The 27,114-nt window shown below is 36.6% G+C and overlaps 1 protein-coding gene across 1 annotated transcript in view; it reads left to right on the plus strand.

Moving 5' to 3' along the window:
• Positions 1-27,114, plus strand: part of CNTNAP2 (contactin associated protein like 2) — a 1,021,786-nt gene that overhangs the window by 260,348 nt on the left and 734,324 nt on the right. The window lies entirely within an intron of this gene.

Here is a 27,114-nt window from a genome sequence, read left to right on the forward strand (position 1 = left end):
AATACTGGCAATAAGAAATGTGCTAAAGATTTACTGTCAGGTGGCTGTCTTGACCACAGCAGGGTGGAAACTTGCAGCAGGAGGATGGCTGTACATTCTTAGGTCACCCGTGTTTAATTTGATGAATGTGTTTAGTATCCTTGGTCTGGATTCTTACACTGAATTGTGGGAGGCTGTAGTGACTGACAAACCCAGTAAAAATATTTTCCATCACTGACAGAGAAAATAGCAGTTAAATAATTAGACATAGTCGGTATCAGCACTATTATTTTCATTTTTCCTCAGGTTTCTAGCACAGTGCCCTGCATTAAACGGAAAAAGTTCCAGTCATGCTGTTTGCAGTAGATAAAAATTGATTGAACAGAATGGTTGCCCCATGGTTATTGTGATCTTGTATTTATTTTTATAAATTAAAATTTATGTCATTCATTTTGAGGTTATGCAGTTATTAATTTATTTTTCTGCAAAGAAAAATTACATCAGTTTTCTTATGTAGTGCTTTTGAACAACTTTTAAAATTATGAGGAGAAATGTCTTTCCCAGCTTATCTGGTATTAGAAATTTGCTTATTTTAAAGTGCACTAATACAGGCTGCAAGTTAGTAATCATAGACTCACAGGATATTTTGGGTTAGAGGGCCATGAAGTCCAACCCCTGCTATGAACAGGGGCATTTTAAGATAGATCAGGTTGCTCAGAGCTCCATCTAACCTGATCTTCAATGTATCAAGGGAAAGGGCACCTTCAAATAGATCAGGTTGCTTAGAACCCCATTCAAACCTTGAATGTTTCCAGGGCACCTACCACCTCTCTGGGCAACCTGTTCCAGCATTTTATCACTCATAGCAAAAAATCTCTTCCTTGTATCTAACATAACTCTACCCTCATTCAATTTGAAGCCATTTCCACTTGTCCAATCCCTACATACCCTGGTAACAAATCTGTGTATATATTTCGTATGCTCCTCTGTAGTCTCCTTCCTGTACTGGAAGGCAGATATGTTTCCCCACTGCCTTCTCTTCTCCAGGCTGAACAACACTGACTCTCCCAGCCTGTTTTCATAGCAGAGGTGCTCCAGTCCTCTGATTATCTTTGTGGCCTCCTCTGGATTCCAACAGGTCCATGTCCTTCTTATATTCAGCATCCAGGTGGAGTCTCATAAGAGTGGAGTAAAAGGGCAGTGTGTAAACACTAACTTCTTTCACAGAAAGAACTTTCATGTGTACTGTATTTTTTTAAAATCCAGAGTAACTGCAGAAGCATGGAAGACTTCCTCTCCCACATCCCTAAGTACGTTTGCTTGTAAATCCACACTGACTACTTCCAAATACCTTTTTCTACTACCTGTGTTTGGAAATGCTTTCTAGTTGACTCACCACCTTCCCAGGGAGTGAGGCATGGCTGACTTACTTGTAGCTGTCTGGATCTTTCTTCTTACACTTAACAGACTCAATTGGAAAATTGAATAAAAGTATTGAATTTTGCCTTGAATTTTATCCATAAAGAACAATTATTAGAATTTGATGGTGTAGATGTAAACTTTTCCATTAACTGAAAATATGCCTTTATGCTAGTTATTCTTTTGTTGCTTAGAGCATTGGGGGGCTAATTCTTACTTTTCTCAAAAAAAGTTCATAAAGAAAAAGTAATAAATATCTCTCTTCATTCTATTCTGCTAGATACTATGCTATTTTTAGTGCCTTTTACAGAACAGCCATTTTACAAGGCATCTTCTGGGCAGTTACCTTAGTGTCCTGAGTTTCAAAGTGCCTCTGAGCTGCCCCAAACACCAGAAAGGTTTTCTGAAAGCCCTAAAGCAGTGTGGTTCACCAAGGGACAGTTTTAATAATTTCTTCTAACTGAGAAATGGTTATGTGAGTCTCCACGTCCTCCAAGATAGCTATGCCCCCTCTGCATTTCTGACCTATATCTGTCACTATTTTAATAATAAATTCCTTATCAGTGGTTGCTCCTAAGCAAAAGGTGCACATAAAGAAAATCCTCTTTCCCAAATTACTTGATTTTCACATTTTGATCATATGTGGATTTTGCTAACCATTTTTCTAAACCTAGATTTTTCTCAAAGTGGAAGGGTTCAAACAGGAAAGCATCAATAATCTTGATGTTTCAGGGTCAAAATCAGATTATACTTCAGAGTATGTGTGTTTCAGTTCCTTCTCTGTCTGTAGTACTTTGAAACACAATGAATCTTGGATCTTGACCTGTCTTAGAAAACCTGGATTGATCTAGGTATTAAAAAGATTTTAAAGACATTTTTTTTATCTCAGAACATTTAAATATACTTTTAAAAATGTCATTCTGATATTGTAGGTGAATGAACAAATGCGAGAAACTTGCTTTTCAGTAAATAGCAGGGGTATGATAGGCATTTCCTGACAGCATGAAACAAAGCACAGACCACTTTTCTTGACCATTCAGTCATTAATTCAAGCTGTTGTCTGGGCAGCATGGCACATGCCAGATACATTCTAGATATGGTACATGCAGGAAATTTTCTGGAAATAGAGATTCATGTCACTCTTGATGTTTGATTGTGAAGGGGCTTTCTTCTGAAATAGCGAGTGATTCTTTTGTCCCCTCTTTCATATGAGCTTTTTGGAAAAAAACAGAAGTGTTTCATAAGCATTATAAGTTCAACTATGACTGGACTACAAATAGTTAATAGCATTAGATCAGTCTTGAGGTATGGGGGAAACTTTTGCAGCGCCATCTAGATGTTTGTTTTCTTTTTTAATTGAGATCATTGAACAAGTTGAAATGTTGTCTGCATTCAGCTGTGAGGAAAGAGAAATCCTCTTTTCTTCAGCCTTCCCACAGACACAAATACTCAATAGCAGCAGTAAGTAATTCAATTAATTACAGTGCAACACAGTGTAGTTGCATTAAAAATTATGAGAACTGATTCAAAGTGGAAGAAAAGGAGTTAATTTAGAGCAGATGAGATGTCCTTCTTTCTATTTTTACCTGCTGGTTGTAAGATAATACATGACTGAATTCCAAAAGGAGCAGGGGACAAGCAAGGATATTTTGTTCCTTTCTGAGTAGAAGATACAGGAAAAAATGAAAGTCATAGCTTAATCTTAAAATTTGTTTGCAAAAGACTAGGAAAACCAGGAAATGAAACTTCAATTTCTTGTTTTCTTTCTGAACATTGCTATGGTTGCAACAGCAGCCAGAGCCAAGGAGAGCTTAATCTCTGAGAAACCAGATAAAGCCCTTAGCTGAATAGCCACTCTGAAGGTGTGGAGGAATAAATGCGAAACAGTTTTTTGCCTTTCTATTTTATGGACACACACACACAAATTCTTAGTTTCTGGATTTTCATGTTTCTCCCATTTCATTAAGTGCTCAACATGATTCTTTCTTTTAATTTATTTGTCTTCTAGACAATTTTAGACTAACGATGTGCAAGGCAGAAAAAGATGTAGCCCCTGTGAAAGCAGAGGAATTCTCAGACTCACTGTGATCAGGTGTCTTTCACCACTGTTCCCGCTATCACAGAAATTGCCAGCAGGCACACCTGGAGAGACATAGCCCCCACTTCAGTAGGGGGTTAAAAGTAGAGGGAAAGCTTAGAAAGGGGATGAATGTGTTCTTGATCTGATAGTGCTATGCTGCAGCCAGAAGACTGGAGAGTAGGAGGAACTCAGGTATTTGGAGCTTGAGGCCAGGATGACTTCAGGTTTCTGATTATTTTTTGTGGTCTGGGTTGTTTGTGTTGCTGTGCATGCTGCTCTGATTCCTAATGAGGCACTCAGGATTCTCACTCTGGAAGAGAATAAAAAGTAAAACCATGATATTTGTATTTTTGAGGGAATTCTTTTAACTTTGAAGGTGGAACTTTTGTAGCATCCCACTTTGGTAGATGGAATTTGGACCCAAGTCATGTAAGTCTTTAAAAATTTCAAACTTGAATCTCATGGTTATGCAAGTGTTTAAGAACATAAAATCCTTCTGTTACATGTTCTTTCTGCTTCTTCAGTGCTAGGAGAGGCTCCCTGAGTGAGAGGCTGAGGTGGTCAGGATGTGGGACAAGAAGCCTGCTCTGCTCTTTCCTCTGCAGGAGAGAGGCAGAGGTGTGTTGCCCATGCCTTTGGTTCTGCAGCTTGGCAAGCAGCAGCCAAATGCTGCTGTGAAAGATTTGTTGGAAGGAGGGCAGGAGAAATAAAGGAAATAAGTGGCACAAAGAAGCATTTTGGTTATTGAGCAAGGATTTGTGGTGGGTGGTTGCAAACTCACACTCTACTAAACTCTAGGCACTGATGATCAGTGAGTAGCTCCCATCAAGGGGATGAATTGCAAAAAACTATAAATAATTATGGTCTACTGCATGTGTTGATTTAACAGCCTGTAAGGTTTGCCAAGAAAGAGTTGAAAATATGTTTTCGTAGCGAGTGTGAAAGGCCATGGTGCTTTTATCTTCAACAAGGGACCTATGACCTACAAAAGCGTGTGACAAATTTGTACCTCCAGAGTTTCAGTTTTGCTGAGGAAAATAGATGCTTCTAGCCCGGCAGGTGCAGAGATAACAGCCCAAATATGAAACTGAGATGGACTCATTAACTCCTTGACTTTGTTAGTGTCTTCATACAGTATATTTAGGAGTGTGAGGTTTTTTTCCCACTCTGTGTGAGCTGTGATGAAATTGTGAATTTGAAGGTTTCTTGGTAGCATCGAATGTTCAGTGACTCTTGGCTGGAAGAGGGGAAAGGAAAAGGAGCAGGAAGTGCAACAGGGAATCTTTTGAATTAGGGTGGGAAAGAAAAATGTAGCAATAAGATTCTTCTGCCTTGACTTCACCCCTTTGGTATAGCTAGGAGTTGATGAAGAGAATGGTTTTGATGTGTGCTTAATTTGGGAAGAAATACACCATATTTTTTTAATGCTTTTGACCAGAAGTGTCATTTTAAACTTCTTAAATTGGTGATCCTTACTAGAGGTCTGCTGCTCATGTCTCAAGTAGCAAGAAATATTTTGGTAAAATTAGAGACACAAGACTTGGTGTTTTTATCAGCCTTGTGATATTCAAGCACACAACTCCTACCTTTTGCCTCCTTTGTGCACAGTTTGAAAAGTGTTGCTCCAAGCTGTAAAGGAAAAGCAAAATAAATGGGAGGAGGGTAGGATGGGGACAGAAGGTTTTATATCTTGGACTTAAGAAGCCGACCTACTAAGGTCTAAGTTGATCTAGTCAAGTTCTTTTGGATGCTTTCCTTTTGAAATGCAGAAGATGATAAAGAAGGAAATATCAGCAATATCACATAAAATATAATCAGGCTATAATCCGTTTCAGTAAAGAAATTTATTTTTCTATTTATTTCAGTCTTTTCTGAGACACAATTCTATAAGTCAAAAAAGCATAAAGTTACTTTGTGGAGAATTGCAATGGAAGAAAATGTTTTTGGTTACTTGAATATATTTTATTCTACAAGTAGTAAAACAAGAAACAAGCCTAGTTACAACCAATGTGTAGTAGTTACAAGCTCCTGTATCTGGGAGAATGAGTCTAAAGAGAAAATATGTAGTTTTAATTCTTAAATTGATGCAATTGGTGGTGATCTGTATCAAATTCAAGATCATCATCAAGTTTACTGACTCTGTGCTCACTTAGCTATTATGGCCAGACTGATTGAAAATGTATAATGAGAAGATTACTAATCTGGGAAGAATGAACCATGCTGGAAGTAGGAAAAGCAAACCACTGTTTCACTAGGATCATGTCAAATATTTCTCTTGGTATTAGTCTTTAACCCAGGTAATGCTTTTCTAATATGCATCCGGGTATGGATATGGTTCATCGTCTTAAATTTGCTTGAAAAGCTCTTTGGTTTTATTTTATTTCCTCTTCAATTAGAAAAAAACAAACAAACTAAAATTAAGATATACCATAACTTAATCCCTAAAGCAGAGTTTTCTATTGTACTGACAGGAGAATTTAAGTAGTGTCCTGGGATAATTATCAGATTGGAGAGATTTCCAGTCAAATAGAGGGACAGAACAGGAGTTGTAACTATATGGTTGTGCCTGAAACAAGTGGATCAGAGGGACTAAAGAGCTTTTTGTGTTATACTGTCATTAGGAAACCATCTTCCTGTTTTAGAAGCTCAGCTGGGAGTGGAGTTGATTGGTGATAGTTATGAAAGTTGTGACTGTGCTTTGCGTTTGAATTCGAGATGGCTTCAGGAGGAGATGAGAGCTAAATCAAATCATTGGTTGTGCATAAGTGTAATCTCGAGACTTGGAGAGCCTTCCCAGAAATTCAAGGTGAGAAATTTAGTACCAGTCTGCTAATCTGAGTTGGTGGGTAAATGAACAGGAAGCAGGAGTATTATATTTTAAAGGTTGTGATTTGAGGGTTTGGCTTTGTTGGTGTTTGTTGTTGTTTGTTTGGGGGCCTTTGGATGTGCATGTGTGATAACAAGATTTTTTTTTTCATGTTCTTATATAGAATTTAGATTCCCTATAAATGGAAAGCAAAAATACCACTTAAAATATCATATAAATGGGAATTACTTTTATTTAGAACTTAGACCTAATGGGGCTTCTGGAACAAAATTTCAGATCACTGTAATGGAAATCTATCCCTTCTGAGTTGGTAATAGCTTCACAGCTGGAGAGGGACATCAGAAAAGGGAAAGAACTCTGTGCAGTACTTATCCTTAGAGTGAAACAGATGGAAAATTCATTTGACTGAATATATGAACTTAAAAGACAGTGAATGAGATTTGACATCTTTAATATGCAGATCTATAGAAGAAAAAGCATGAGCTATTGTATTTTAAAATAAGAAACTTATTCTTTTGGCTTTGTAACAGTTGAAGAGTAGTTTAATTGAGAGAGATTTTTTTCCAGCTTTTTCTTGCTAAGTCAATGTTCAGGAAATTTCAAAACACAAATTTATATTTTCAGTAAGGACTATTTTTCATGAGCAACAGGATTTTTCATCAGTTAAAATATTCATTATGAGCTTTAAACATAAATTGACTTAACTGAGGAAACATCTCTTTACTTGACTCAGTGGGATAATAGAAGTAAAATCAGAAGGAGTTGTGAGGGTTTTTCTGGGGTTTTTTAAATTTATCATTGGTTTGGGGTTTTTAAGGGTTTTTTGGGTTTTTTGGTTGTTTTGTTTTGGGTTTTTCTTTTTTAACAGAATTTGCCAAATTTAATGTGGCTTGAGTTACTTTAGGATTTGTCACACTTTCTTTTTCCTGGCTATATGAAAAAAGAGGTTCCTGTAGTTTTGTGAGCCTTTTTTAATGAATGTTCATCTCCCTCCTATTCAGTCAGAATGAGATAATACATATTTAATTGACTCTTAAAAAAATGTAATCTTGAAAAAGTGCTATATGGAGGTTAAGGAAACAGTCAAACAAAGAAACCCAACAAAACCTCACCAGCTGTCATTGTTCGACTTAACATACTCAACGACTTGATGTTTGTTAGTGGGGTGTGGGGTTTTTTTCTTGTCTTTAAAAAAAAAAAACAGCAGCCAATTTTGCTATTTTAACCCTTAAAATTGATTCTGCAGTATGAGGATAAACATTTAGGTAAATGAAATGCGGTACCCAGGGAGGTGGTGGACTCACCAACCCTGGAGATGTCCAAGAAATGACCGGACATGGAACTTAGTGCTCTGGTCTAGCTGACAAGGTAGAGATCAGTCAAAAGTTGGACTACATGGTTTTGGAAATCTTTTCCAAGCTTAATAATTCTTTGATTCTATAAAACTCCTCTTCAAGCATCTCATTATCTTAGGCATAGGTCACAAAACTGATCTTCATTAAATTTAGACCAGCAGTAATATAGGTAATGATTTTTTTAATCTTTATTCCTGTATGGTGAACCGATGACTTTTTAGGACAAGACATGAAAAGATTAAAGTGCTTGATTATATAATTTTTGTGTTGGCTTTTTTTTTTTTAACAAGACAGTGTTGCTTTTGCTATTTTATAATTATCTCTAGAAGGTCCTCTACTTGAGATGCTTTGAGAGAGTCATTCTAGCTGATATAGTGATTGGTGACTTTGCACATTTATGAAGAAAAATATAGCTTCCAAGGAAATGCAGCACTAAGCTGGATCCTGGTTCTCTTGTGGGACTGGTAGCAGGGGAAGATAACTGGCTTTTCTATTTGATAAAGGATCTTAGGAGTGGTACTCATAGTAATATACTTCACTCTTATGAACACTGCTCTCTGGAACCTTAATATGGGTTTGCAAAAAGAGTTTTTCTGTCTTGTGTCAAATATAGAACCTCCAGGACAGAATTTGTATAACTCTACAAGAAAATGAAAACAGCAGTTCAGTAACTCTTCCTTGCAAATATTCCAAACTATGATCAGATCTGAAAAGCTTTTAAGGAAAGCGAGTTTTGATGTTTTGCCCTAAAATTCTTCTGTCAAACAAACTTTGAATAACCGATCACAATAGCTTTTCTCTACTTGCCCTCGCTTGCCAACTCATCCTGCGGGGTTTTTGTTTGTTTTTTGGTTGGTTTTGGTTTTTGTTTTGTTTGGGGTTTTTTTTTTCTGTTTTTTTCCCTAGCAGTAAACTGGAATGAAATGGACTAAATTTGGGTCAACTGCTCTGCTTGAGTTATTTCAGTGACTTTTCTTCTTTTTCCACATTGGTCCTGCACATACGTTCTTTTGAGGTGTTTTTTGGTTGCTTGCTTGGTTTGGTATGATTTGGAGTTGTTATTTTTAGCTGCTCTAGGTTTTAAAGTGATTTGTATAGGTACTCTCTGCTATTGAGGTGTATTCTGCAGCTGACTTTTTTTTTTATTTTGCATAATTTTACACTTTTGGGTGTTTTTTTATTAATTTAGCTTAGTATATCTAAAGAAAATTTACTGTGGAGTTAACACAGAATCATATTTTACACACATGAACACAAAAATATAAACCACTTTCCTTTTTTCCATGCTCGATGCAGTTCAAGGTACTTTGAAAATAACTTTCAGAGTAATAAATAAGTGGTCAGAAACCATTGTTGATTTTAAATTACTGCCACACCCTGTGTGGAGTGGTTTCTTAGGAGTTTTTTTTAAATGTAAATCTCGGGCATTTCACATCTATTCACACAATAGTGCTTATTCAGAAAATTATTGCATAGTAACATCCTTTGAGAGTTATATTAATATATCATTAATATAAATTTATATCCTTATTAAAGGGCAATAGATTAATTAAATTTGAAGATCACAAGAGGCTATGTCTGAATGCATCCTTTTGAGTCTGAAAAGAGAGGTTGTATAGCATGTCACTTCCCTATTAAACTTAACTTCTTTTAATTTTTGTTAAAGAGCAAAATCAGGGCAAGTGCCCATTTACTTTCTTCTGTCAGATCAGCTTCTGCTGCTTTGTATTTGTCACAGAACTCAAGCATAAATAAAGGCATGGGTAAGGGACCTGGGTTCTCTCTTCTTGTTCATGCATTAAGTCCCAGCTCCAGGTCTGAGCCCTTTCCAAGGTTTCTTGAGTTAAGTGGATAGATCTTTGATCAGTGATAATGGCTATGGCTCCCGAGCTGGTGCCCAGTCACTTGCTGGATTACAAGTTCAGGAAAGCTCAATTCATATTAGCTTGTTCTGAAATCTCTCAGATAGTATTTCCCTTCCTGGAATGGGTAGTTCAAGTTCAGAAGCTATGTTAGGAGAAGCAGTGAAATGTTTAAGTATCTGCTGCAGCTTTTTTGACATTTGAGTGTAAAAGTGCCAAAAAAAAAGACATTCTTAGAAGACTTATAGTATTTTCTGGTTTTCTTTCACTAAGAAAAATTTAAAGGTTGTCTTCCCCAGAATTCAACACACACTTTCAGTCCTGGAAAAAAAGAGTGAAATGGAGAAAGAAAAAAGAGGGAGAGAAAGAGAGAGGAAGATGGGTGTATACTTCACTTTTTAGAGCACTTTTTAGAGGGGGAAAGTACATTTTCAGACTTATTTTGGTAGTTTTTTTTGTGTAGCTTTTCCAGTCTCCAAGGAAAAGGAGAAATTACCAATTTCCAAATTGACCACATTACTATTTTCAAGTAGAGATAAGAATGGCTCAAGCTGGTTTTTCTTTGGATGTAATAGGGCCTTTAAAAGGTCTTTCTTGCCATGTATGTATCAACTCCTGTAGACCAAAATCTTAAATTGGAGCCTAAATCTTCTTTTCTGCTTTGCAAGTACAGCTCTTTTCATAGGCTAAAGACAATTCCGTCCATGAACTGATTAGAGAATTATGCTATGAGAAGTATTTGCTCCTCTTTTTCATCTATTCCTGGCAAGCAATAAATGGCACTAATATTAAATTTCAATTTATGGTATTATTTTGCAAGCATGATGTGTCATTTCTGCGCAAAAACGTGCTCAGAATGTTAGTCTCCCTAAGTTCATCACCTGAAAGGTTGGTCTGCTTCTTGCAATAATTATGCATTCTCCAAAGTTAATATTTGTTTATTAAATGTGAGTGTCTACAATGTGCTTCTGAGTTTCTTTAGACCTTAGGACATTTGCTTCCAGCGATTTCCTTGTCTGGAAATGTCACCTCTCATTCATCTGGTGATAGATTAATATTTTTTTCCTTTTGTTGTGAATCTGTTTTGCACTTGTTTGATAGTAAACCTTTCCAAACAAAACCACTGTAACTTTGATAAGTATTCATGAGAAACCATACTTAGAGCTTTTTCAAATCTTCAAAATCTCATATGTCCATTGCATTGCTTTTTTTTCTCCCCACCCTTTAATTAAATCAAAGGAAATGATCACCTTTTGCTAGATCATTTTTTTTTCATAAATATTAATGTGTCTGTTCTGATTTAACTGTTTCTCCCTTTTGTTTTCTTGTTTGTGCTGATTGTCTTTAACCTTCAGCTCTAGATCCAGTCAGTTTTGGTGCTATTAATTAGTAGAAGACTGATGCTAACATAAAACAAAAGCATGGATTTAGAAGTATTCTAAACAATTAAAGTCTAAATGCATAGCTATCACTTTGACTTTACAGAAAGACTAGCATAAGAAAACCCACCTTTAAGAAAGGATATCAGGAGATCCTTCCTGACAAAGGAGGAATGAATTACAAGGATAATCTTGATAGTCAAGGCCAGGAATGTAAATGTGTATTGTACTTGCCACTGTTTTTTAAATGACAGCAAGGTTGTTTCTGATTTACTTGGACTACTTTACTAACAGTTTGTGCATGTATGCATCTGCAATATGCATGAGATTTCGCTTACCTAATTGTAGAAAACAGGTTGGAGTATGAGGGCTAGGAATTCATAGAATTTTTCTTATGGAGTCAAGTGGCTGCTTTAAAAGATGATTGCCATAAGAAAATGCAGTTGTGACCTTTTATTATTCTGCAATTTTTCATTGTATGTAGAAGCAGTATATAATCTTTTCTCCTCATGAGTTGAGATTAATCAAATCTGACATTGCAGAATTACGTCGTGCCTTCCACACTCAATTTTTCAGCGCTTCTGTAGTTGTTATACAGCTCTCTATAGTTTCACACTAACCCTGTCCATTAGCTCTTGATATAGTCTTGTGACTTTGCAAAGATTTCATATTTCTTGTTTGCTCAAAGGAATTTCTGGCTCTGACCGATAGGTTATTTTTGAATCAACTAGTAGGCTAATCTCAACCAAAAGATTGTAGCCCTCATGCTTGGTTCCTCCAGATGTGTAAATGCTATTTCCTGTTGAGTCCATGAAACAAATGTCTGTACTAAGGGAACAAGGTTGTTGTTGAGATCTGCATCTAATTTTCTCCCCACCTGGTGATATAACTAGAGTATGCTCTGAGAGCTTGGTGCCTTAATGTTCGGGTTTTGTCCTTGTTTTAACATGACCATGTTCGTCACTGACTTGTCTGTCTACCTCGGGCATTTGAATTAAATGCTCACAGTAGCTGCAGCTATGAGAAGATATTGGTGGACCATTTTAGATTCTAGCCTCTGGGATGGCAGCTACCAGCTCCATGCCATATGAGACTTCAGAAAGGGTTGAATTCATGGAGGATTCAAGTCCTTCTGCAAACATGACTATTCTTTTCTACAATCTAATCTTAGCTGGGTTTTCATCAAAGAGTTAATTAACCTTCAGCATAGTAACAAAATATTTTCAATGTGTTTCATATTCAGAGTACACTTTTACTTTGTCTAGTATCTCCATGACTAATACCACCTTACTATAAGTCATTGCAGATAGTGCTTTTATATTCCTTGTGTTCTGCTCTGTGGGCCCAAGTCAGCATCTCATACTTACTGTGTTATAATTTGTGGGTTTTATTGGCCAAGTCTTACTTGGTTGGGTAATAAAAATTATCTTGGCATAATCTTTGTAGCTTGGTTGCTGCTCTCCCCAGGCTGGTGAAACCAGTGCTAAAAGCCGCTGGGCCTTGGACAGCTGCTGAGGAGACTTTCAGGTTGTTGCATCTGACTCTGTACCTGTGTTGTACCAATCTTTACTTTGTAGGCACATTATTGCTCCCTTGAAAACAGAGTTGTATGGTATTTCATACTGATATGAGCCTCTTAAAAGCAGCAAAGCAGATGTCACATTCATAAACATGAAACTAATCATTCAACCAGTTACTTTTGCTTATTCACATGGTAAAAGTTTCTTTCCTATAAGCATTTACAAATGTACAACATTGGCATAGGTAGTGCAAGACCTTGTAATGCAAGTTAGAAGGTAGGCTTTTCTGTGAGTGCAATGTCATCTGTATTGGGTACAGAAACTTCTCCTAAAAAAAGGAAAAATATAATTAAAGAGGAGCCTCTTTTATGCGGTTTAAAAAACCCTCAACTTTCAGCAATTGAACTTATTTATTTTTAATAAATTTTGCAGACACTATTGGAACTCTTTCAATATTTATTAACTAATAAATCATATATAAATTGTCATGTTATCACCCATTAATTGTTTTTATGGTCTGTTGATACCACTACAGTTTATCAAAGCTATGAACACATGAACCGGAAAGTCAGCAAATTTGGATCCAATTAAAACTAGACACCTTTCAATCCCTCTCAGTTTTAAATAGAAAAAGATTACAGAAAGAAGGGGATTAGAGGGAGGGAGGAGATCATCTTTCACTCTCCATGTCACATAAAAAGGACTAACAACATTTAACAAATTTCACAGGGATAAATGACTATGGACTTGCTTATCAATGAAACATTCCCACCTAGTGTTTACTTGTAATGCCTCTCAAAATGAATTCATAAAGGACCTTAATTCCTGAGAAAAGGAAAGGCATAATGCCAAAAAGGGCATCAACTTTCTCTTCATTTCCAGTACCAATGCAGTGCAGAGATATTATAGAGGCTCTAATCCAGGAGCGTAAACAAAGCCCTTGCTCAATATTAATTAAAAGGCTTCAGAATGCAAGGAGTCTTAGACGCTTACAAAAGAAAATTTTAATTGGATTAACTACTGAACAAATTTCAAATTTAGATTCTTTGTTTTTAAGAGGAAAAATAGGAAAGGCTCATTTGCAATGTAATTATTATAAAATAAAATTATATTAAAGAATGTAATAATGTATTGCCTGTATTTAGAATCTTTGGATAAAAGCAGCTTGTGTATGGTCTTGGCTGACCAGTAAGTAATATACTTAATATAATGTCTTACATTGAATTGTTTGGGAGTGTGGGCAAAGGGATTTGATTTTTGTATGGGATGTCTTAAAAGTGTTAACAGCACAATCCAAAGTTAGTGGTTGTGGTTCGCAAAATGACACTGAAACAAATGTGTATCCTGTAGGATCTGTTTTTCTCTGTCTTTTTTCCAGAATAGATTTAGCTAAATCCAGGGAAATCTCTACTGTCAAATGAAATGGATTAATCTTCACTATGAATTTGGAATCGTATCTGAGAAAAAAAGAGCTTTATTTAATGGGATTAAAATTCTGTTATTGGCATTAGGATTAATGATTTATTTGCATCACAGAATATCTCTCCTGCATAAATATTTATTATAGCTTTAAAGAAGTTGCTAATTTGGGATGTAAGTGTGATGTAACTACTACATTCATTTTCTTCATAACCAAAACCAATAAGGCTTTTCTGTTCTTATTGTTGTACTGCCACAACTGTCTCTTGATACTATTCATTCTAGCCTTTATGCCTCCACTTTGTCTTTAACTTTGTTATTTATATATTTCTGCAAAAATAGCATCTCTATATTAGTGTTATCTTTAATATTTTTTCACCTCTGGCTACATAAAATCGGAAAGTTACAGTTTTAACTGGAATCATTGATAAAGGGGAAGTTTTAAGCTGAGAAGCTAAAAGAAAATGCTGTACAGACTCTGCCACACTGTAGCAGTATGGGATTTTCATTACTTTATTCTGTCATGAATCCCAAGTAATAAAAATCATTTCAGGTGCAATAAAAAATCTCTCATGCAACCAGAGCTGTGGTTTAGTGTATGTAAGAGCTACAAAGATACCCTCTGCTGGAAAGGAAATGTTGTACGAGGGATACTTCTGTTAATGTTTCTTCTGTGTTCACTTTGTCTCATAAATTAATATTGCTCCTTTATGCTACTACTATACTATTCTTTTCCTTTGCTACTGCAGATAATAAATTATCCAGTATATTTCTGTACAGATTCTGATATGCTTTCTCTTTCTTTTATTGGTACATATATATTTATGGAAGTGGGGAGAGAAAAAGAATGCAGTATGATGAGTTGCTGTTTAGTGAAAAAGGTGATGGAGAGATCAGTCTGACATTGGTAGCTGCTGAGTTTTCAGACATGCCTTGGCCTTTCCATGTCTTTGCTGAGCATCTACAGGACTGATTGAAGTCTTTCATTTATGGAGGGAAGGATGACAGTGTTTTGAAATAAATTTATAATGTTTTTTCATTCTGCATCTGAGACAGCTGCTTGGTGTGAGGCATAGAAGTACAGTTTTGGCCAGGTCCCAAAATACCTGTTGGAACTATTCTGAATGTCACTAAAACCGAGGTCATGGTGAGTGGTGTCTAGTAAGAAGTCAGAATTTTATCTTCTAATTTAGAGGAAAGATGTTTCTGAGAACAGGGAGGATGTGATAAACTTGGGTTGTAACTGAGCCCTTTCCTCAAAATGGAAAGGACCATACATTCCCATTGGTGGTGGCTTGCTGAGGAGGAAGGTGTCTGTAAGTGGCAAAAGATCTGTCTTGCATCTCTGAGGGGTTGTCATGCTCATGCCTGGATTTCTGTTGCAAAATACAGCATCAGTACTGGATCAAACTAAGGAGAAACTTCGTTAAGTTAGCACCCAAACTATGCTACAAATTATTTTTCAGTATGATCACATACTCTTCCTTTTCTCTTTATTCTCTTAAGGTATTAGTCAAAGATTTTTCCAGAAATTTGAAAAAACCAAGTGATGAGCTAGGCATACAGCAGCATAGTTAATAGTCTGACTGTTAGAGTTGCAATATATGATCACAGGGTTCTAAATTCCTTATTCAAAGAAATCCAAAGAAGCCAGAATAAAGTATAGCTCTTTCTGTGGAATTACTTGAACTTCACTTTCTTCCAACTTAGCTGAGTTTCTTTTTACAGGGTGACTGACAGCAGCAGTCATAGCCTCCTTTAGTTGCCAAAAGTGTCATCTTGAACCTGAACCACCCATCAGTTGACATAACTGATGGTTGAATGTGAAATATTTTTTAACTTTAAAATATCCAGTTCAAAGACTGACGAGAATGTTTGATTTAAAAAGTGTCAGCAAGCATTTTGAGCCAGATGGAGATATCAATTGCCTAATTATTCTTAGAAATGAAACTATGTGTGAATATAAGCTGGAATCATTAACATTAAAGGTTATGATTGTCAAGTTCTGTCATAAGGTTCCTGTATCACTTGCCTGTCACTTAAAATATGTGCAATGGATCTTTTGGTGGGACTCCATGGAGTGCTATTTGCCATATGTCATTTCTCTGTGGGTGGAATGAAATAAATCTTTACTTATTATATATAAATGCTTGTCACTAAAGCTAACCTGATCCCCTGAGAGCTGGGAAACCCTTTCTCAGTTCAGAGGAGCAGATATGCAGACTCCAAACCTGCCTCCTGTGCCTGAACTGCTGTAAGGATTAAGCCAATCTGTGAAGGATGTGGGGTTTCAGAACCATTTTGTGTACTTGAGATGCTCCAGAAGTCAGGCAAAAAAACTGCCTAATTCTCAAATTTCATATTACCCTGGGAGGCTTCGTGGGCTTGGCCAGCACACCTGAGTCTTGTCAGGCATTGCTGGGAGCCAGTTCCTTCCTCTTGCTAAGGCCTAATTAAAATGTTTCCTCTCATAACCATAAAATGACAGTTTTGCAAGACAACAGGAATTTGTAAGCCTGAATACCCTCCTCTCTAAACACTAAACAGCAGCAGGACAGAACACAAGGTGAAACATGAATGCTTTCAGACAAGGTTACACCAGTAGTGTTGGTGAAGACTGCTGCTGGAGAGCATTCTCAAAGCTCTTGCTATTTAGTGGGATTCATTCATCTGACAGTAATGCACATTTTATTCTACTTGAGTATTTTTTTTCCATAGGTTTCCACTCTGAATATTCAGTAGCTTTTTTGTTTACTTGCATTAGCCTTTTATGTCAAAGCACTTTCTCATTTGTTATCCAGGGAAATATTAAAAATAGCACAGTTCTGGCTAGCAGATGCAACCATACATTATTGAATTCATAATGCAGGCTTAAAATATAGCCTGGCAGAAGGAATTTATCCAGTCACACTATTCTTACTTACAGATGTGATGTTAATGATTATTGTGTCTGCAATTTCTCTTAAATTATAAACATTATTGGTGATGAATTAATTTATTATCATTGTAAATTAATTAGAATGCCCTTGTAATGGCTGTTTGCAGGTGTGCCTATTGGAAGAATATTACAATATTCTTTTTATCATTTTAATGCCTTTTAATATTAATTCTTCTGAGTTATAAAGTCTTATATGGTACTCGGGTAGAAGGTTAGAAAAAGACAATTAATGTCTAACTTTTTTTTGGTGATAGTTCATTTTGTTTGGAAAAAGCAAATGCCAGTGCTCTGCATGGAATGAGAGTTGATGCATGACTTAGTGGTAGGGGGACTGGGAATTTGTTTTCATTTTGAGGAGAATATACCAGATTTAAATAAGTGTTTACTTATGCTTATAATTGTACTTCATCTTTTAAACTAAAATGATGGAAAAAAGGTTAGTCCCCTACTTAAAAAAAAAAAGGACCCAACCATATTTTCCTTAAAGTCTGTAATAACTACAAGCAGTTTCCCTTCAGAAAATGAGCTGAAAACTGACAATGTTGGACACCTGAGTTTGTAAAACAGATACTGTCCCAAAGGATATACTAAAGGAAGTGTTTAACTGCTTTCCTTAGAGAACTTTGAAAAACTCTTTTATTTTTAGTGACCAGAATGCTATTTTTAACACAGAGGAAAGACATTTTTTTCTTTAATGATTTTGAAAAGTCTTATGACAAATCTTCTGGTCTGTGCTTTAAGAACATTCCGATGTTCTGATGGCAGATCTGGCACAGGAAAAAAGGAGGTCTGTAAAAAAAACAAGTTGTAAATTTTAACGATGACCAAGTGTTGATAATGCAATCATATCTTTAAATAAAGCAAATGCAAAAAAAGGGAATGTTCTATCTCCTCATCACTGAGACTATCCAAGGGTATGAAGAGGTGGGATTAGTGGAATTAAGGCTGTTGGTAAATAATTTGCAGGGCATGTGCATCAAGCAGTGCCTCTCTTCAACCGAATTTTTTATGTTAAGCAACACAATCAGAGAAGAGTTGGGGATATGTAAAATAATGCCAGATTTACTTTAAAGCAAAATGTGGAGCAAGATAGTTGCATTAATGCTGAGAGTGTTTCTTGGAGACCTATCTGTTTAAACTGCAGCCTGCAATTTAATAACAAAAAACAGCTGGGGGGAGGAGGGGTAGTTGTTGCTGATCACAACTTAAACCATCACAGAGTGGCTTAAAAATGGAGCAGTATAAGCTCTTGTATGGAAAGGAGGATGGGAATGCACAGTCATGGGGAAGGATTTTATTTGGCACCAGGGTGTTGGAAGGAGAGTAATGGGGGACTTTGGATTGGGGCCAACAGAGTTTTTGTAATTCGTATTTTTCACTCTTTGATTTATGATTTGCTTATTGTAACACCTAATCACCTCTAAGAAAAATTAATGAAATTAAATAACAACCCAAACTGAAAATGGGAAAAATGGGGCAAGACACGGTCAGCTCAAGTCTCTGGGAATTTAAGTTTAGGTGGCAAAGCTTGGATTAGTAGTGTCAGTATTTCATGTTGAAGCTGTTCTGCATGTATCTTCTTCCCATGAAGACCGCAACTCAGGTGAACAAAATTACAGAAAAGCTTTACTCTTTGTTGTTTTGGTTTTGTTTTATGATTTGTTGAAATAAAGATAATATGGGAACATGTGGAATTCTCCAATTTTGATTCTTTGGTAAAATTCTTTGTTTCAAGAAATCTCATCCATGAAGGAAACAGGACAGACTTGCTAGTAAAATTTATTTGGGTTTTGTGACCACAGGTGAGGTAAATCCTTCACAGCAGCAGGAGAACACAAAAGAGCTACAACCCACCTAGATCTTTGCCTTCTGCTGTGATCCTACCAGGTCTCATGACACTGCTGTTGTGGGAGATATGAAAGGCTTTAGACAGCTGGATATTGGAAAATGCTTGTTCTTAGCATTTACTGAGGAAATGGCTCACTCTTTATTTTGTAGTCAAGAACCTGAAGAGTCATTAAACAACTCTAGGTAACATCTTCAGAATCTGGCATTGACTTGAGGCTCACATCATTTTAGGGCCTCTGGCAGTCAAAGCAGTATTCTAGTGCAATTTTGCTTTTAGTTAGAAATGACAGAACCCTTTGTCAAAGCCTAATTTTTGTGGAAAACATAACTATCCATTTTCAGCTGGAAGGTTTGGGCCAGGTCCTTGCCTTAAGCAATCCCATGCAGCTTGGTTAGTATAATAAGTAAATCAACAGTATCATCTTTGTTGAAACTCTCAAAAACATCCAGGTTTTTTTTCCAAATTAGATGACCTACAAAACTTGTGAATCTCAAAGACAGTGAAGGTCTGCAGACTTCTGGTAGTCACAGCATGAAAAATTAAGAACTTTGTGTTGACAGGGAGGCTGGGAAACTCCCAACATCTACTTGAGAATCAAGGAGAAGCAACCAGACTGTGGTGGGAAAATGTACTTTTAAAGCAATAAAAAATGTATATATCTCCCTAAGATGAGCCAAAACTGAGAAGGGTAAAAGCCCCACCACTGATATCCAACTCTGGGCAAGGACCCCAGTGTAATGACAACTTATAACCCTGCCCTTGCTAGTCCTTGAGAGAAAATTGGTTAGTCACAGGACCCAGGTGGGCACTGGTAGGGTGAGCTTACATTGAGGAAGACATAAAGATTTGCAAGTATTTTAACTGTATTATAAATTCTTTTGCATACTAGATAATGAAAGCTATTCAGCTGTTAAAATATTACATATTCTGAAACTTTTATAAAATGCTGTTTCCTTTCACACATACCAGCATTTTGTAACTGTTCTATTAAAATCTGTATTTTTTAAAATTCATTTACCAGTAATTTCATGTTGAGATGCTGTGTAATATTAGTATATAACTGAGTTTTCAGTTAGGTGGTAATAATTTGTCCCTGTAACTGGATCACTATTATCTTTACTGCTCACACAGCGTGCACGTCACAGGGAACAAACTCTACCCCTGTCATATAATTACAAGAAATAAATTATATTCTATGATCTGATATACTTGTCAGATCATAGACCTTGATCACTTAAACTTGCTTTGCTCTGCATGTTATTGCTCTGCATTTCTGGTTCTGTGAATATTACTTTCCAATGGACCAGTGGTGCGCATCTAAGGCTGCTATACAGAGCTCCCTGTGAACAATATACATACCGGCAGAACTTTTGAATGTCCTTTGGAGCCTAAGAAATCTGTCAGCCACAATGAAGCTGAGTGTCTTAATTTCCCAGGCAAGCAATCTGTCAGCTGTGAAACGAAGCTCCTTGATGCAGCTTGTGAACTCAAACATTGTGTGCTCATACATTGTAACACCCAGCTGGTGACTGCCCTTTCAGTGCTGGCAGGAATTTAAGAGATTTTTGTGCTGGTCTCCAGAAAGAAGCATTTTTGCTCAGGTCAGCTCCTTTTCCAGGACAGAGTGGCATGGGGCCAGGTTACAGCTTCAGGGGAATCTGCTAACTGCATAAGCAAATCTCTTTGGTTTGCTAGTGTTATTATACCTCCCTGCTCCCTTTCTTTTAATAGCTTTGTATCTTACAACTTTCATTTCTTTCCCCCAAAAGTGTTGCAGGTACGCTGAATCAACTGACTGAAGGGACAAAGGGAAAGAAGCAAAGGTGATAAAGTTGTTTGGGCTGCTTTACTCCTATGTGAAGGGCTTAGTTACTAGCTAAAAAAATAACACATTATTGTGGATGACCCTGGTATCTTAATGAAAATCATTGCAGATAAGCATGATTCTCTTAGTTTGAAGCTACTTAAATGTTAGATGTCAGATCTAACAGTCTTTGTCAGCTTTATTCCTAAATAAGTACGCTTTGAGTTAAGCTCTATAAGTAAGAATTAACCTAGAAATTTGTCACTGGCATTATAACCTCTAAAATGCCTAAATCCTAACATGTGCAAATAAACAAAAGCTGATGAAAAGTTTGTGAAGTGAACTTTTATGAAGTGTTATTTGAGTAAGAGAGCACAGAAACTACCCATAACTGCTAGTTGAAAATGCCTGTAAGACTGCAATGAAACCACAGGTGTGCATTTTTATTATTATTATTATTATTTATTTATTTGGCAGATAGTATATGTACTGAAGGTTACTTGCTTATGTTTCTTCTTATAAAAATTTTTCCTCTCAGAAAGTACTCAGAAGGCTTGGTTGTTTGTTGTTGTTTTGGTGGGGGTTTTGTTTGGTGTTGTGGGGTTTTTTGTTTTGTTTTTTTGTTGTTGTTTTTACTTAAATCTAGGAATACAAATGGAGATATTTTTTCAATACTATACCAATACTGCATACTTCTTTTTTCTGTATGTAAACACTCTTTTGCTTGCATTGAGGATTCTGATGGTATCTAAGCTAGCACTGGATTGGAAAAAAAGATGCAGCTGATATACTGGATGAGAACTTCTTTTGTGGACTGTTTCATTGCAAACACAGATCTGTAATACATTGGTGTTCACTCACTGAAGTCACTGCTTTTCCCATGCAGCTGTTGATGCCTCAACAATGCAGTTCAATTATTTATTTTTAAAAAGAACTTGGGAAGACTAAAAACTTTTTAAAAAATACTCTATTAATCATAAGTACTTTGTCTGGGGTTATAAAAACCTCTCAAGTCATAGTGGAATTGCATATTCTTATCTGTTATAGAGAATTTTTTAGTTCTGCTAATTCATTCTATAGTGAGAAAGGAAAATGTTTATAACTGAGCTAAATAACTTGAAAAAGATGCTAATGAGGGGAAAATAATTTTGGAATTAACCCTTAGAAAAAGGAATGCAATCTATCAGATTAAACTAAGCCTTACTAATTCAAAGAGATGTATGAATGCAGGTACAGCAGTTGCCCAGTGGCCCATGCTGACAGCTAGTGATACAAAGGGGCTATTTGGATTATGTGTGCATCAGTAGCTTTGATTTATGGCACTTGTTTACCTTGCAGAAACCTGAAGGGTTTCTGAGAGAAAAACAAACTTGTGACTCTCATACCTGATACCTATCTTTACATTATCCCCTGTAGTGATGCATTTGGAGAAGAAGAGACACTCTCATCATCCATTGAGAGAAACATCCCCATAACTACCTAATTAAAAAGATGTTAAAAATAATTAGTTGTTTCTAACCACCTAAAAAATACAAAGTTATAAGAATTTAGTAGTTAGTGGCATTTGATTTAAATCACTCAATTCTTCCTAAAATGTCTCTTTCAAAGATCCAACCCCGATGTCAATATCATGGTACTGATATGACAGCAAGTGCATGTGAGAAGTGCTCAAGAGGAGGGGATTTCCTTCTCCCTTCCTTATGAGCATTGAGTATTTGCAAATTGATTTTGCTTCAGAGTAGCAGAGTCCTGGGGTGGGTGCTTGCTGCTACCAGGTCAGCATTGCTCCTGATTTGCTTAGAGTCTCATTTTCTTTGTCCTAGGAAAAAATAAGTGGTGGGGGAAAGAAAAATGTAAACTACATCTTCAGTTCTTAAGAAGTTTCATCATTTAACATTAATGGCCAGTGATGACATCAAAGCAGTGCCAGCTGTGCTAAGCAGTGTGTAACATTATCTAATTCAGTGGCACAGGTTTTAGTTGTATTTACTGGAGGCAAAAGCTGGCTGCTTTCTTGCTATGCCACTGCTTGTGTGTTGTCCTATATTTCCTAACTCCTGACAGGATAGCTGTGTGCCTGCCCTACACACAGTGGAGCATCTGCTTTCTGCTGCCTGCCCTGAAGCTCCCATGCTGTGTGCCCTCTGACCATTTCAGGGCTGATTCGTGAGTGCGTTTGCACCAGCTCTGCCTAGTTTTCCTCTTTTTCAGACCTTTAGAAAAGAAATGTCTCTCCAGCTTTGTAGGGGTATAGAATATAAGAAAATAAAGACAGTGTCGAAAGTAATCTTACCCCTAAGGAGTTGCAGCTGGGCCAATCATCAAAGATTAGGAACAGGCCTGACTTTAACAGGCCACAGCTGTAACCAATGAGAAGGAGAGTGCTATAAAAGAGTGGGGTGGCTGGTTGAGAAGGGAACTGGAGTCAGTTGGCTGCTTTGTTAAGGAGCAAGAGTCAGTGCTTTGAGGAGCTGCTCACGAGAGACACCAAGAAGGTATGGAACTTTTGTGGTAAGGAGACAACAGTATGGAACCCCTGCAATAAGATGGCAACACAGCTTCTTTTTGTAAAGATTGGTAAAACTCTACTTACCTACCTGCTAAACCTGATAAGACAATAATGGTGAGCAGAAGGTCTTGTTTAATGGATTGTTGAATGGGAATTTATGAAAAAAATCTTGGAAACACAGATTTTAATTTTGTAATAGATATTATTTCTTGGAGAATCTATCTGTATGACTTTAGAATTAAATTAAACATAAAGCAATTATTACTTTGAGGTTTAGAGGTTTTTTTTTAATAGCGTGACTATTTTAAAACAGCTTTGCCATTTTTGAGTAGAGTCCATTTTTTTAAAATGTTTTGTTTGTATACTCTTAATAATGAGTTTGGCTTTTTCCTTTTTTTTTTCTATTCCCTATGGGTACACATTTAGTTATGAGGAAACCTTCTTTAAAAGTAGAATGAAAACTTGAACTGGATGATGGTACTATTAATTTTTAATTATTAACACTATTAAAAAGCCCAGTACTTGTTCCAGACCCTGAAAAAGGTTGAAGGCCATGAGAACTGCGGAGGTTGATTAAAGCATGGCATTCCCTAATGCAATAAGGCAAGCTCCCCTAGCCTACAGGCAAAAGGAAGAATATTAAGATTGCATCAAACATAGCATAAAACTAAAGTAAATGAGAGCAAAAAGAATAAATCTACATGGAAAGGCAGTGCTGCCTCTTCACAGGAAGCTGTATTTATTAATTAGTAGTCTATCATTTGCACTAAATTTCCATCAATAGCCTCACCTCTCTGACATTTCATTTACTTAGTTATTAAAGTGATGTGATTCATCAGGCTTGTGATGCCCTTTTGTGTGTCAGGCTACCCAAGAAGTGCAGGCTGCAGGGTGGGCTGCCACTCCAGTGTTTAGCAGGATAAATTTGGCAGAAATCTTCACTTTCATTTAGTAATTCACATGGTGCCAACAATAGCAACATATGTATAGAATATTAAATACTGAGCAGCAGTTGTGGCAGCAAAAGCAAGTTTAATACCCACATGGTATCAGGGCAGAGTTGCTCTCCTGGTTAATATGAATGTATCCTGGCACTGATGTGTTACACAGTTATCTAAACACCTTCAGTGTAAACACTGTGACAAACACAAACTCAGCAGAGTTGTCTCATCCAAAATGAATTTTGAGGGCCTACACTGGGATCCAGGGCAGTGTTTGCTATGCTTTAGTATTGCCATGGCATCATTTGACCACAGGAATTAACTTTATGGCAATAATAATAGATGTGTACAGAGAAAGAAGCTTTAACTTAGCATTGTATCCAATTTAAATGTAATATCACGCACACTGATGCAGTTGTGATTCCTTTACAATAGAAGGGGGCGAAGGGTGGTTTCTTCCCAATTATTTATTGGAAAATTAGGTCAGTAAGATCCAGGACTTGGATTTGGTGATCCTGATGGGTTCTTTCCACTTGTTTTGTGATTCCTTGATGCTGTGAATTGAATGCTGAGCTTCCCAATGTAGTGGCCATTACCTCAAAATAGCACAGATTAAAGGTGACTTCATTCTTTTCCCCCAGCACCCACTGCTTGTTTTTCTTCCAAGTATGTTTTCTCTAAAATTTACTGAGAGAATTGAAAACAAATTTTCATTTTATGTAAAATGTATTCTAATGGGGTACAGAGTGAGAAACTGAAAGGCAGGATCAAGAGTTTAAGGAATTGGAATAGACTGCTCTTCTGTACTGCTATTTAGAGAATATTTAGCTGTTTCCTTGCTATTCCATGTAGTGCTTATTTTTAATATGTACAAACAGTTGAAGGATAAATAAACCCCCTGTGCGCTAAAAAAATGCCTTTCATATCCCTTCATTATAGGAAACTTTCTCTACATTTACTTTACTCAGATGAAGGAAATTAGAGAATTTAGTTTGGCAGTGCTGTTGGAATTGGATCTAATATTCATTTAGGACTGGGTTCTTGGCCCACAACCATAGGTAGGAAAACTGCAGTAATAGACGTAGGAACTATCTTGCTGCTTCTAAGCATTGACTTTCAGCTTCCAAAATGCATTTCTTGTCCTCCCTGCCCTTTCTTTTCTTGCATTCCTTGCTCTGTAGACCCAATTAGAAGAGCTGTAGCATGCCTGGTTCACCCCCTTGTTATCCTGAGGAGTTTACAACAATTTTTCATCAGAAAATTATTTTTGATATTTAAACTTAGAGGCAAAAGTATGTCTTGGCTGATTTTTGTAAAAAACCCCAACAAATCAAGATGAATATGGAAGTTTATAGGAAACTCTATCTTACCCCTGATCCCCCTGCCCCATTTTGATTTGACTTAGTTTTTGTAATACCCATCATTGTGTCAAAAACCATCAGCAGTTTGTAGATCCTTGTCATAGTTAACACATGTCTACAAGCACATGAGTATATAATTTTCAAGGGCACCCGTGAAAATTCATAATCTTGTGATGCTTTGGTTATTTTAACAGAACAGCAGTTGTGCAATGAAAGCTGTAGTTGCTATTTCCTGAGCTAAAACTGCTATGCATCTTCAGGGCTGATTTCTGGAAAAATTTTTGGAGTAAAAATTATTTCAAGACTTGTGCACTTTTTAATCTCATTGTATATTTGATTGTAAAACTCACTGACAAAAATCTTGAAATTTAGCAACTTTTACAATTTCATATGCTGTGTACTAAGCTCTAGATGAAAATACTTGAGTCTTTCTACACCTTTGTCTTATTTCTGTTACACTGAAGTGGAATCCAGGGGATATTTTTGATACCATAGGGAGAGAAACTAAAATATTTAGTTATTGATCAAATGCCTAATTGTTCTTACATTTGCTGGGAATAAATGTCCCCATAAATATTCCTTCTTTTCATGTTTAATTTATCATTTGATAGTTAATTACCTGCTTACATTTGTCCCCACAGGGACCTTACAATCTGAATAAAAGTTAATAAAGCTTTCTGCATTGGAATCTCTTTTCCTTTTGTTCTTCTCCTGAACGTGCTTTGAAGTCTTCCTGTAGCAGTGTCTATACTGTGGAAGAGTTGTGTTTATTTGATTTCCTATTCAAATGTGCTTATTTGTCTTACCCCTTGATAAGAAGGGAATCTTCTTTTCTTCATTTGCTTTTCCCCACAGTATTAATGATATAATTGATCTCTAAGTCACAGCCTGTTCTCAAAATTGCAGATAGGCATGCCTTGCTTTCTAGTATTTTTTCCCTCCAGAAATTATCGTTTTATATAGGTATATAAAAAGACTCATCTTTCAGGTGAGTTTTATTTGTGATACAGAATTTATGAAGAACCTTCTGCTTTGCTGGGGTCTTTTATCATGTTGTTTTTTAGCATTTGCCTTCTTTTGGTATTTTGCTTCAGTTTGGATTAAAGTTGCTGATTCAAGGAAGAGCTATAACCAACCCTATTCTTGTTTTTTTCCCCAACAATTTAACATAAAAGCAAAGAGCTGAGCTGTATTTTTTCACTACTTCTTGTGAATGCTGAACATAGAAAAAGCAGCTTTACCTAGCCATAAATTATGTCCAGCTGTGGACACAGCTTTTTAAAGGGGAATTTGGGAGGAGAGGTTGTGGGAGAGCAGTCATTATGTTAGGTTGCTTTTGTGCATTTAGATCTCCTGTTCCAATTGCTTTAATGCACAGTTCAATTCTTAATTTTGACTATCAGAAGTGAGTTCAAGAGCAGTTCTGCTCAGCTGCTGCCTGATGGGTTTATTACACACACACACCCTGCCTCCCCTCCCCCCCCAAAAAAAAAATTCTCGGGGATTTCACACATATGTTATTTTAGGCCTCAAGGATTAAAATGTTTTTGTTTTAAAATGTAAGTGGACAGTGACAGGGTTGCTGATCTAAACTTGCCAATGTGAATTCCTTCACAATGGCATGTCCCTGCTCTCCAGCATGGTAAGGCAAAAAACTAGCTCACTCAGACCTGTAAGTTTCTGCTGAAACTGCCAGGCAGAAGACAAAATTAGTGGTAAGTGTGACAAGACACCCTTTGAAATGTGACTGAAGCCAGCAAGTTACTCTATTACACCGTGAAGATCAAGGTGCTTATGTCAGTGTTGGCCATGTTTTTTGCAGATTGCATCCTGTTCTCCTATGTCTACTAAAAAAAGGAAGTGTTATATACT

This window comes from Geospiza fortis, unplaced genomic scaffold, assembly GCF_000277835.1.
Source record: "Geospiza fortis unplaced genomic scaffold, GeoFor_1.0 scaffold120, whole genome shotgun sequence".
Taxonomy (NCBI): domain Eukaryota; kingdom Metazoa; phylum Chordata; class Aves; order Passeriformes; family Thraupidae; genus Geospiza; species Geospiza fortis.